Genomic DNA, 13,384 nt, shown 5'->3' on the forward strand with positions numbered 1-13,384 from the left:
ACTACAACAGAAAATTGGTGCCAGTGAAATATGAATTTTTTTCTAGAAACCTGATTGTGTATTTAAACATATTTATATAGAAATGAAGAAGTATTTGAAACCTTGGCTAAGAGATGCCTTTCAGTGTTATAAGCAGAGTTTGATGGCCCATTATGTTTATAATTGGAATACCTAAATGCAGAAAGAACTGACCATGCTTGGCTTATAAGAAAAAGAGTTTTGTCTGAACTGGGGTGGAGGCAGTGTGTGAAGAGACTTACTGAATCCTGCCTGTATCATAAGAATTCAAACAAGGTTGAATTTGGAAGAAATGGACAGGTGGGAACAGAAAATTATGATGTAGAAGAAATGAAAATTTGGGGATAAAGACAACAGCTCACTTCAGCTGCAATTGTTTGAGAGATTACCACTATTGAGATTGGGCCAGCTGTTTTGCTAGGTCATTTGAAAGTGGAAAGTGGAATGTTGAGGAACTGTCCTTCCCCTCAAATTCAGTTGACCATCCCATGAGTTAACAATTTAGTAGGCTACTTGGTACTACCAGATTATAACAAATGCAAGAAATAGAAAGTTATGGATATTCAATGTTCTTCTTTTTAATGACCACTGGAAAGTGTGAAACAGGGTTGTAGGGGTCCATGCATGGAAGATCAATTAGGCCATGAAGACTAATTAGGGGTTGTAGTGGAGACTCAGGATGTTTTGAGGCTATGGGATAATTGCCAAAGAGAGCTACTGCCTTAGGATGGAGTTTTCTCCAATTGTGAGCATCCAAGAGGGAGGGGTAGAATTGAAAAGCCAGAGACTTCTTTGTGGGTCACAGGCAGACATAGAGCTGCAGGCCTTGATATTTACACTGCTTGTTTTAGATTTTGCATTGGTTCACTTTTTCCTTGCTATGCTCAGTGCTATCTTTTCAGTGCCTTACTTGGTAGAATATAGCCCAGATTTAGGAAAGTCTAACCTCTGGAACTTTCTTATTGAGATGAGGGCAAACTGCTTCTAAATACAGAGTCTTGAAAGTGACAGCACTCATTTCTTTCTGATATTTTACTTTTATTTATTTATTTGAGAGAGAGAGAGAGAGAGAGAGAGAGAGAGAGAGAGAAAGAGAGAGAGAGAATGGGCACACCAGGGTCTCCAGACACTGCAAACAAATTCCAGATGCATGTGCCACCTTGTGCATCTGGCTTATGTGGGTCCTGGAGAATCAAGCTGAGGTCCTTTGGCTTTGCAGGCAAGTTCCTTAACCACTAAGCTATCTCTCCAGCCTGAGAGTACTAATTTCTATTGCCCCTATATCAGAAGTTGGTTAACTGCCTCTAGCAAAAGTTTGAAAAAAAAAGAAACTAAAGAGTTTAGTTTAAGCCATTAGTAAAACTAGCATATGTGCTGTCACTTCTGCTCTGATGTTACTGAGGCTGTGGCTTCTTCTTCTCATTGGCACTTTTATTGAACAGACAAACCCCAGAAATATGTGAATAAATGGTACATTTAATGAGCAAATGGTAAGAAACTTTTGGCTTTGAATAATCATTAAACATTTATAAAAGCAAGGGACTTAGGGGCTTGACCTGATGGGTTCTGCTTATCCGGAACACACAGACACTGTGATCACAAGAGCAATCACATTAAACCCACCTGTTGCCTTAATAGATCTGTGGGCCGATAATTAACAACCTGGTTATCTTCAATGCTATGAATGAGGAATTTTGATGCATATATGTTTGTTCTGAACCAAGAGTCCAATCAGGATTGACAATGTTTAATATCAATGTGCATCTTTAAACATTGTCAACATTGGCCACTTGTGCTGCTCAGACCAAATGTACATCAAGATGAGGAAACCTAGTCACATTACATAAGCATATGGATTACACAGTTGAGAATAACTTTAAAGCAAACTAAAGGCAGTAAATTAGGCATCTCACAACAATATCACCAAATTATTTGTAATATCCATAAGAAATATTTCTAGCTATTTCCTATAGTTTGTTCCCACAGTTTCTTCTTAGAGTTCATCACCATATCTGAGTGCTAATTTTGATTCTTGGCCATTATGTGATTTTGGTTTTACGTGCTCACAGTAAAGAAACCTTGGATTGTGTAGTTGGCTGAACAGTATTGAAATTGGTAATTACTACAGGCACATTTAAAATTTAGGCATCATATTTTACATCATGTATGGTTATGAGTTTATGGAGTCCAGGGGAAAATGTGGTAGTTTGAAATGGTCCACATAAACTCATATATTCTGAATGCTTGGTCCCCAGCTGGTGGAAAATTGTGAGGCAAAGCCTTGAGAGGGTCTGTTTTGGTTTTATTTTTTTGGTGGCGGGGGCCATGACAGGCTTAAAGTTGTGATAGCTAGTCCTCCCTCATCAGTACTTGGCTCATTCTCTTGCTACTGTTTTCCAATTGCTGTGGTTGAGGTAATGTCTATCTCATGCTATGTTCACCCCTGACATCATCGATACTTCACTGAAGACTTACAGCCAAAGTAAAATGCTTTCTTCCAGTCAGCTGACTTTGGTCAGGTAATTTATCAAATCAGCAAGAAGGTAACTACAGCAATATCCCACAATTATCAATAGTCAGATCACCTGGAATGAAATTAAACTGAGAAACAATGGACTTATACACATAGATCAAATACACTTTACAAAATTCTACAGAACATCCCATCCAAGCTTTAAAGAACATACATTCTAACCAAACCCATGGAACTTTCTCTAAAAAAGTAATATATTAGGACACAAAACAATTCTAAACAAATTTCAGAAAATTCAAATAATTTCGTGTATTTCTCCAAGTATAATGCAATAAATCTATAACTGCACAACAAAAAACAAACTGCAGAAAACACAAACTCATAAAGTATAAACAACATACTACTAAGTGATGAATTGGTCACTTAAAAAAATCAATATAAAAATAAAAACTTCCTAAAACTGGATGGAAAAGAATATATAATATATCAATTCCTATGAGATATAATAAAGGCAGTTCTGAGGGGTAGTTTATAATTTTCAATAGCTACATTACAAAAAACATGGAGAATTCAAACAAATAACTTAATGACACACACTTGAAGGCAATGGAAAATCGGTAATAAACCAAACTCCAACATATCAGAAGAAAAGAAATCATCAACATCTGGGAAGAAATTAATGAAACAGAAATACAACAAACCTGAACTAAGGGTTGGGTCTTCAATTCTGTTCCTTTGGTCCATATGTCTGTTTTTATGCCAGTACCATGTGGTTTACTATGGCATTGTACCACAGCATTAAATCACATATGGTGATACCTATAGAGATGTTTCTTTTGCTAAAGGTATTTAGAATATCCTAGCCCTTCTGCCATTCCATATGAATTTTGAGATTATTTTTTCTGTGTCTGTGAAGAATGATGCTGGAGTTTTTATTGGCATTGCATTGAATCTACATATTTCTTTAAGGTATATTCACAATTTGATTCTATTTATCCAGGAGCATGGAACGTCTTTCCATAATCTCATGTCATCCTCAATTTCTTTCTTGAATATTTTTATGTTTTCATTATGTAAGTCTTTCACTTCCTTGGTTAGTGTTACTGAAAGGTATTTATTTTTTGTGGCTATTGAAAATGGAACACCCTTGGAGAGATATTAGGAACATTCTCACTAATATCTAGAACAGGGAAAGGGTTACCTAGGCTCCCCAGTGCTAGTCAATATAGTACTTGAAGTCTTAACTAGAACAATAAGATAAGAGAAAGAAATAAAGTGGTACAAACTGGAAGATAGAAGTCAAGCTACCCTCATTTGCAGATGAAAATATTATGTATATAAGAGAATTTGGAAGCTCCACAACAGAGCTCCTACATCTGGTAAACAATTTCAGCAAAGTGGCAGGATAAAAAGTTAACACACACAGGGATGGAGACATGGCTCAGTGGTTAAGGTGCTTGCCTGCAAAGCCTAATGACCTGGGTTCAATTCTCAGGTACCCACATAAAGCAGCTGCACAAAGTGGTCCTTGCATCTGGAGTTCATTTGCAGTGGCTAGAGGCCACGGTGTACCCATTCTCTCCCTCTCTCTTTCTCTCTCTCTCTCCCCCCTTCCTGACTTTCTCTGTTTGAAAATAAGTAAAAAAAAAAAAAAATCTTAAAAATTAACACACACATTTTAAGCATCTTTCTAATATATAATGACAAATATTTTCAGAAAGAAATCAAGGAAACAGTTTTATTATCAGTATCCACCAAAAGTTATATATCCCAAAGATTCACCACCAAGGTAGCAAAAGACTTCTACAGTAGAAACAGTAAAATACTGAAGAAAGAATTGAGGAAGACATGAAAGATGGAAAGATCTTGATGTGCCTGATGGGAAGAATTAATATCATGACAATGGCAACCCTACATAAAATAAATGTTCAGATTCAATGTAATTCCCCTCAAAAAGTACTTCAATCTTCACAAAAATAGAAGAAAAAAAAACTTTAAAATTATTTGGAAGCACGAAAGAACCCAGCAGTTAACTATACAACTACACTTAGCAAAAAGAATACTGCTGGCAGTATCACCATACTAGGTTTCAAGTTTTAATACAGAGCCATGATAATAGAAAGGATATGATAATTAAGCAAAATAGAATTTTAGATCAATGAAATAGAATAAATGATCCAAGTATGCCCAAATAAATACAAAAACTTTATTTTTGATAAATGGCCAAAACCACACATTGGAGAAAAGACAACAGCCTCAACAAATGGTGCTCATAAAACTGGATGGCCATTTGTGCAATAATGAGTCATTGGGGCTGATTGTACTCTGATCAGTGAGCAGTGGCAATGAGTAGGGAAGTGTGAACAAGGCTCAGGTGAATGTCTCCAGTCCCACATTGGTACAATTCCCTTCCTAACATGCCCCTTCATTTTCCACCATCACCACCAGAATGGACTTTGAGCTGATCACACCTAAAAACATTGTATATTCAATAGGATAGGTCAACCAAATTGATCACACTTCTACAGACACTGAACACTGATTATGCCAGGTCTCCCAGGGACCATCCTAGACCAATTTGGAGATTGCACACACAAGGATGAACCTATTAAGATGCCAGGGTATCAAGCATAAACTTGCAGATAGGCTATAACAAACACACCTTAATCAAGGCTAGCCATGTAACTGAAAACAGGCACTACAAGAGTTGTTATTGCTGCATCCTCACCAAGATAAAAAGACTGTTTCTGGATGGGCAAATCTCAGCACAAAACAAATAACACAATCATCCTAGGCAAGATATCCCCACCATGAATGTCTACTCCCAAGGAGGAATACTCCAGTAGAAACTTAGAAGAGCTGGAAAGATGGATTAGCAGTTAAGGCACTTACCTGCAAAGCTTAAGGATCCATGTTCAGTCCTCCAGATCCCATGTAATGCAGATATACAATAGTGAGGCAAGCACAAGGTTGTATATGCCCACTAGATGATGCAAGTGTCTTGAGTGCCATTGCAATGACAGATGCCCTAATGTACCAATTCTCTCTCTCTCCCTCTGTCTCTGCCTCTGTCTTTCTTTCTCTTTTTCTATTAAAAAAAAAAAACTTAAACAAATTAGAAGGAAAACCATACATAGAATTCCAAAATGCACTTTCATGAACACAGATAATAAACTTAATGAGGCCATGAACAAATGACTGGATAAAATGGAAGAAAAAAATAAAATATATGGCAAATAAAATGGAAGAGAAGCAAATAGATCTCAATAGACAGCTGAATGAAATGGAAGAGAATCAGCAAATATAGAACTAAAGGAACAATGGAATGAACTCAATGCAGATATGATCAAATGTAGTAGTAAATTCAAAAGACAAAAGAAAATCAACTCAAGAAATGAAAATTATGTTGGGTTATGATATGCAGAGACATTTATCACACCAATAACTGTGGGCTAACTCCACAATGCACGACCCATATACCTCAACAAAGAGGGGCCAATGGGGAAGGGGTAGGACATGGATGAGCCTAATAATGGTACCAAACTGCCTGTATTTGCTGAATACAAAACTAATAAAAATAAATAAAGAAAAGGAAAAAAAAGAAATGAAAATTAAATTTAATACAGAGATAAAGATGCTGAAGAAAGAACTAATGGAAAACAAAAAAGAATCTAATAACTCTTTTAAAAGTATAATAGTCTCAACAACAGAATAGATCGTGCAGGGAACAAATTTCCAGAATTTGAGGACAAGATATAGGAAATAGAAATATAAAACCAAAGAAAAGTTAAAAAAAAAAAACATGTGAATGGCAAATGAGGGAATAGAGGGCACCTTGAAAAGACAAAACATTTAAAACATGGGCATACAAGAAGTGGAATAATTATAGACCATAGAGCATAGAGAATACCTTCAATAAACATATAGAAGAAATTTTTGTGAATCTTGCAAAAAAGAGGCCTGCCCAGGTACAAGAGACATAAAGAATGCCAAATAGACAACACCAGGAAAGAAATTTCTATTTCATATTATAGTTAAAACACTAAACACAGAAAACAAAATACTAAAGAGTAGTACAAGCTGCAACAGAAAAACAGCTACTCAATTACAGATAAGCCCATCAAAATTACTTTCAACTCTTTGGTGGAAACCCTAAATGCCAGAATGGCTTGGAAGGGAATATTTCAAATTTTGAAAGACTGTAAGAAAACCTAAATTACTATACAAGCAAAAATATCCAGCATACTAGAAGATGAAAAAATATATTTCCAGTGATAAAAGTCAACTTTATGAATATCTGATAACTAAACTAGCCATACAGTGATTGCTGGATGGAATACTTCACACTGAAGAGACAAGCAAACATATGAAAAATCAAAAATTAAAATTATAACTGATATTAAATCAAACAATTAGCAAGAAAACACCAATTTCCACAGTCTCTACAAAGAATGTGACCTTATAGTCATCAATTCAATATGAGGATATTATAATTGGAAATTTGCATGCACCAAATTTGAAAAAGAAAAATGTATGAGATATTAAATGAGAACTAAATTCCACACAATAATTGTGACAAATTTTAATACTGCATTGTAGTTAGTAGGTAGTTTATCTAAATAGAAAATAGAGAAACAAAATAGCTAAATAACACTACAGACCAAGTAAACTAATCAGACATCTACAGAAAATTCCTTCCATGCTCTACAGAACATGCATTCTTTTCAGAAACTTATGGGACCATCTCTAAAACAGATTTTATATTAGGACATAAAGCAACCTCTATGAATACAGGAAAATTGGATAAACCCTGTATGCTAACAGACCATAATGCAATAAAGCAAGAAATCAACAACATGAAAAAACAGAAATTATATCAACTACTGAAAATTGAACACATGATTAAACAATGACTGGATCATTGAAGAAATCATAAAATTTATCGAGCTTGATTAAATGAAAACAAAACATACTAAAATGCATAAACATAATGAGGGCATTTATACAAGAGAAGTTTATAGCTCTAAATGCTACAGAAGGAAAATAGATATATCTCAATTAAATAACAACTCCTCTGAAGGCTTTGGAAAAGAAAAAAAAATCAAAAGCTTCCAAAACCAGACCAAACAAAATAGTCAAAATTTGGGTAGAAGTTAATACATTTTTTTTCCTCGAACTTTTTTTTTTTAATTAGTTTTCCATTCAGCAAATACAGGCAGTTTGTTACCATTATTAGACTCATCTGTGACCTACCCCCTCCCCATTGGCTCCTCCTTGTTGAGGTATATGGGTCATGCATTGTGGAGTTAGCCCACAGTTATTAGGATGATAAATGTCTCTGAATATCCTGACCCAACATGTGACTCTAACATTCTTTCCACCACCTCTTCTGCAAAATTTCCCTGAGCCATCTTGGGTTCATTTTTGCTCTGCTTCAGTGCTGAGGTGTTGGGGACCTCTGGGTCTCTGGCTCTCTGATTTGGTAGGTGTTGATTTTTCTCTGTGTTGGTCTCCTTCCCCCTTGGGCTGGTATCGGGTTCATCAGGAAAACAGCACCCTTGCTGGTTTTGGCAATTTTCCTTAGTTTCAGCCAGGGCCCTTTTGAGGTATGATGGGGTGGCTCTCTCCTTAGTATCTGCATCTATCTGAAAAAGAGAAGCAGATTCTCCAACGGAGAGTAAGTTAGCTCCAAGACAAATGAAATAACCCTTACTTTTTTTTATAGAGAGTTTAATAGGTGTAGGCCCTCATGTAACCCATGATTGATGGTAGCTTGATATTGGAGAGAGGGTTTATGTTTGGATATGATTCTGACTTGTTTCCCAGCTCCAGCTATGGGTCCCATACCACTGAGGGGATCAGTTAGCCAAATCAAGAGCAGTTGGTTCCCCACCATGGCTCTGTGCCACTATTGTACTTGTGTGGGCATCACAACCAGTTATTTGTTGCTAAATAGATTAGACCATGAGTTGCTTGGACAGATATTGGTTATTTCCCCCAGTAGCCCATGTAGCACCTTCTGGTACTAGATACGCTGACTGTCTGGGGACTGACTCTCTCCTTCCAGGCATGCCATTCCATTTTACGTGTCAGCTGCATATGGTGTCTTCAGCAATAGGTTCTCTACGACTAACCTTTGGTGGGTCATCAAGTACTCTGACAGAAATCTGTCATTCTTTTAGGAAATGTTGTAGGTTTCTCTGATCAAAACCTCATTGTGGATGATAGCCCCATGCTGGTACTGGGAGTCAGTGTCCAGTAAGAAAATGAGGAAAAATATAAATAATATACAAGAGTTAGAGAGGAGAGAAGGGGAGGGAGAGGGAGGGAGGAAAGATGTAGAAGGTTTAGGTTAGACTTGATCCTACCCTCTCCAGTGCCTTATGGTTCAGGTGTTTCCTGTAAGGGTCTGGTGAAGGTTCAACCATTTGTTCTGCCTTTTAGGAAGTAGATTTTTATGGTACCATTGCCCTGTGGTCTAGATTACTGTTTCCTACCCCGTTGATGCCCTCCTCTACCTCCCCATCCATCCTAGTGTCCAGTCCATGAGATGCTTGGTGGGTATGTAAGGTATCTTGGGTAGATTCAGTTTAGGTACTGTAGATGAGTGAGACTATGTGGCAATTGTTTTTCTGTGATTGGGTAAGTTCACTGAGAATGATCTGTTCCAGGTTCACCCATTTTTCCTCAAATTTCTTTGTGTCATTTTTTCTTACTGCTTTATAGAATTCCATTGTGTAGATATACCACATTTTAGTTATCCATTCTCCCTAGTGATGGACAACTGGATTGATTCCCGCTCTTAGCTATTATGAATTGAGCAGCTACAAACATGGTTGAGCAAATCTCTCTGGCATGTGGTTTGAAGGTTTTAGGGTAGATGCCCAGTAAAGGAATAACTGGGTCTGTTGGTATCTCTATAGTCAGCTTTTCAGGAGTCTCCATGTTGCTTTCCAAAGTGGTTTTACCATCCTACATTCCTACCAACAGTGGATGAGTATTCCCACTTCTCGGCATCCTTGCCAGCATTTATTTTCTTTTGATTTTTTGATGTTTTCTATCCTTATTGGGGTAACGTGGAATCTCATAGTTGTTTTAATGTGCATTTCTCAAATGATTACGGAGGATGAACATTTTCTTAAGTATCTGTTTGCCATTTGTGTTTCTTCCTCTGTGAACTGCCTGTTCAGCTCTTTGCCCCATTTTGTGATTGGGGTGTTTGACTTCTTACTGTTTAGATTATTGAGTTCTTTGTAGTAGTTCTTTGTAGATCCTAGAGATTAGGCCTCTATTAGTTGAATAACCCACAAATGTTTTCTCCCATTCTGTGGGTAATCTATTGGTTTTGCTTATTGTATGCTTGTCTGTAAAGAAACTCTTCAGCTTCATGTGATCCCATTGGTCGAGTGACTGTTTAAGATTGTGAGGTACTGGGGTTTTGTTCAGGAAGTCTTTTTCCATTCCTATATCATGGAAAGTACTTCCTAAGTTTTTTCCAGTAGTATTTGAGTTTCTCATCTTATATTGAGGTCTTTTATCTATTTGGATTTGAGTGTAGTATATGGTGAAATGTGTGGATCAAGTTTTAGTTTCCTGCATGTGGTTATCCAGTTTGTCCAGCACTATTTGTTGAAGAGGCTGTCTTTTTTCCAGCCTATATCATTTGGACCTTTGTCGACTATCAAGTAGCTATAGTTGCTTGACCCGAAGCCCGGGTCCTCAAGCCTATTACATTAGTCTATACTCCTGTTTGTATGCCAGTATCATGCTGTTTTTATTACTATGGCTTTGTAATATAGCTTTAGATCAGGTATGGTGATGCCTCCAGAGGTATTTCTTTTGCTGAAGATATATTTGGATATGTGAGGCCTTCTGCCTTTCCATATGAAATTTCAGATCTTTTTTTTTCTATCTCTGAAGAACACTGTAGGAATTTTAATTGGAATTGCATTAAATCTATGCATTGCTTTTGGTAGGATTGTCATCTTCACAATGTTAATTCTGCTTATCTAGGAGCATGGGAGGTCTTTCCATTTTCTCAAGTCCTCCTCAATTTCTTTTTTGAGTGTTTTTATGTTCTTGTTGTATAGATCTTTCACTTCCTTGGTTAACATTATTCCAAGGTGTTTTTTTTTTGTTGTTGTTGTTGTTGTTGTTGCTATTGAAAATGGGACTATGTCCCTTATTTCTTTCTCTGTATCTTTGCCATTTGCAAATAGAAATGCTACTGATTTTTGTGCATTGATTTTGTATACTGCTACTTTGCTATAGGAGTTAATAACCTTCAGGAGTTTTGGGATGGAGTCTCTCAGGTCTCTTACATATACAATCATGTCATCAGTGAATAGAGCTCACTTAACTTCTTCCTTTCCAAATCATATCCCTTTTATATCCTTCTCCTGACTTATTGCTTGAACTTGGACTTCCAGTACTATATTGAAAAGCAGATGTGAGAGAGGACAACCCTGTCTTGTTCCTGATCTTAATGGGAATTCCTCCAGTCTCTCTCCATTAAGTCTTATTTGGGCCTTTTGAGTTTTATATATTGCCTTTATTATGTTAAGATATGACCCAACCATGCCAATTCTCTCCAATGTTTTGATCATGAAGTGATGTTGTATCTTGTCAAAGGCCTTTTCTGCATCTATCGAAATGATCATGTGGTTTTTATGTTTAATCTTGTTTATGTGGTGTATTACCTTGATAAATTTCTATATGTTGAACCACCCTTGTGTTCCTGGGATAAATACCACTTGGTCAAGGTGAATAATACTTTTGATGTGTTGTTGGATTCGGTGTGTGAGGATTTTCTTCAGGATCTTTGCATCTAAGTGCCCTGGCCAGTGTTGAGTCGAGCAAGGAAACAAGGGGAAAACTAACCTGAATGAAAGAAGGCAAACAGACACAAGAAGGAGGTCATGCTACATGTTTGTCAAGGCCTCGAGTGTTTATTCTTACATGTAGGTTTATATAGGGTTGTAGGAGGAAGGGGACATGGTCAGAGCAAGGAGTTGTAGGGGAAAAGGGATGTGGCCAGGGCAAGGAGTTGTCAGGAAACCTAGAGGGGATGTAATTAGGTGCTCATCTAATCTTGCCTCGATGGCTTAACATCCTGACTGCACCAGGCTTCACATCCTGACCATAAACTGGCCTTTTGCAAAAGATAAGATTCTGTAAGCAGTCTGCTGACTGGTTGCAGAAGTACCTAACAGAAAGCTGGATGGACCAGCTTTCTGAGTAATGAGTCAGTTTATGAGCAGGCCCAGGCAAAATGGAGAGGCTTTTGCTCTATGGCTCCTGACATCAACTCCCTTATTTTATACAAAAGAGGGGGAGGCCCACTATTCAGCAGTGGGCTGCAATGCCTTTGTTTCTTCATCAGCTACCAGCAGCATGGGGGAGTATTCAGCCAAGTGTACGATCCCTTGGTAGTTGAATATTAGCTGAGGAAATAGAAACTTAAGTTGCTATATCGTGGTCTGTTAACATGGCCAAGGTTTAATCAAACATCTCTTCCCTTCTTTTATACAAAAAGAGGGGGAGGTCCACTTTGCAGTGGTGGGCATTAACCAACTGGGGAAGTAGGGACCTGACCCCTCCCATGGGATGTCTTTTTCATCCAATCTATGACCCTTGGTAACTTTTGGGGAGAGGAGGCAGGGCCTGTGTGGATGGAGGGTGAGGCATGGCCTTAGTGATAGCAGTTATGGTACCAACCTCCATGCAAGCCAGGTATACCTCTCAGGGAATCCAGAAGTGTTCAGATAAGGACCTTCCCCTGCAGTACTTTACCTCACACCCACGTTGGTGCCCATATCACACTCACTTTATTGTGAGCTGATATACATAGGTCTGGATCCTATGTGACTCCTAAAGGATGGGTAGCTGTTTGGCCAACACAGGTAGACCACAGCAATAGCAGAGGTGTAGAGGACAGCAGTATAGTAAATAAGTACAGAATGTAAGATAAAGGGAGAGTGACAGCTGCATGTGGTAGGTCTTCAGTGGCAACGCCTCGATCTGCCAGCTCCAGTCTGTGATAATGGACCTGTAAAGGCTGTACCTTAATGGCTTTAATCTGCTAACATACAAAAGACATGATTTTAATTATAATAATGGGTCTGATTGTGAGTGAGAAGATTAAGATAAGTAGAGGTCCTTCCAGCTTTGTCCTGTTAGGTAAAAAAGGAGATTCTCTCAGGGAAGTGTTTCTTCCCTGGATATGTGAGATGTCACTGGAGGATCATCAGCTTATTTTAAAAGTCTCTCTGGCAGCCATCTTGCAGCATTTTCTTTGGTGTCAAACAAGCATACTGATCCTTGGCCCCAAATGAGTACTGGGTCTGGGCCATTCCATTTTAAAGTTAAAGGATCTTTCCACATGGCTTTGTCAAAGGTATTTTTTGTATTTGTGTGCCAAAAGTGATCAGCTGCTGACTTTCCTTGAGCATCAAGGGTTAAAAAGTTTAGGACAAACAGTGCATGATGAAGAATGTTTTTTGGAGAGCCTTTTATGGGCTATAAATTTGTTTTTAACTTTTGGAGGGTAAATGGACCCAGAATAGGGGCCCTTCCTGCCAGAACAACCTGGTGGGTGTAAAGTCAGTGGCACAAATGACCGGGAGAAGAGGCTTTTTATAAAAGATAAAATTGACTCTTTGGCTCAGAATTGTAGCCTCCACTATCTTCAGGGCCTCTAAAATTTACCACAGGTAAACTAAATGTAAAATGCTGATGAGGAGTGTAAGGGAATTAAAAAAACCAATCCTTTAGGTCAATAATGATTTTACAATGTCCTGCAGGAATTGCTACTGGAATGAGGCCTGGTTGTAGGGCCCCCATAGATACCATGGCCTTATTAATTTCTCTAAGGTCCTGGAGCAATCTCCATTT

This window comes from Jaculus jaculus, chromosome 14 (assembly GCF_020740685.1).
Source record: "Jaculus jaculus isolate mJacJac1 chromosome 14, mJacJac1.mat.Y.cur, whole genome shotgun sequence".
NCBI classification, from domain to species: domain Eukaryota; kingdom Metazoa; phylum Chordata; class Mammalia; order Rodentia; family Dipodidae; genus Jaculus; species Jaculus jaculus.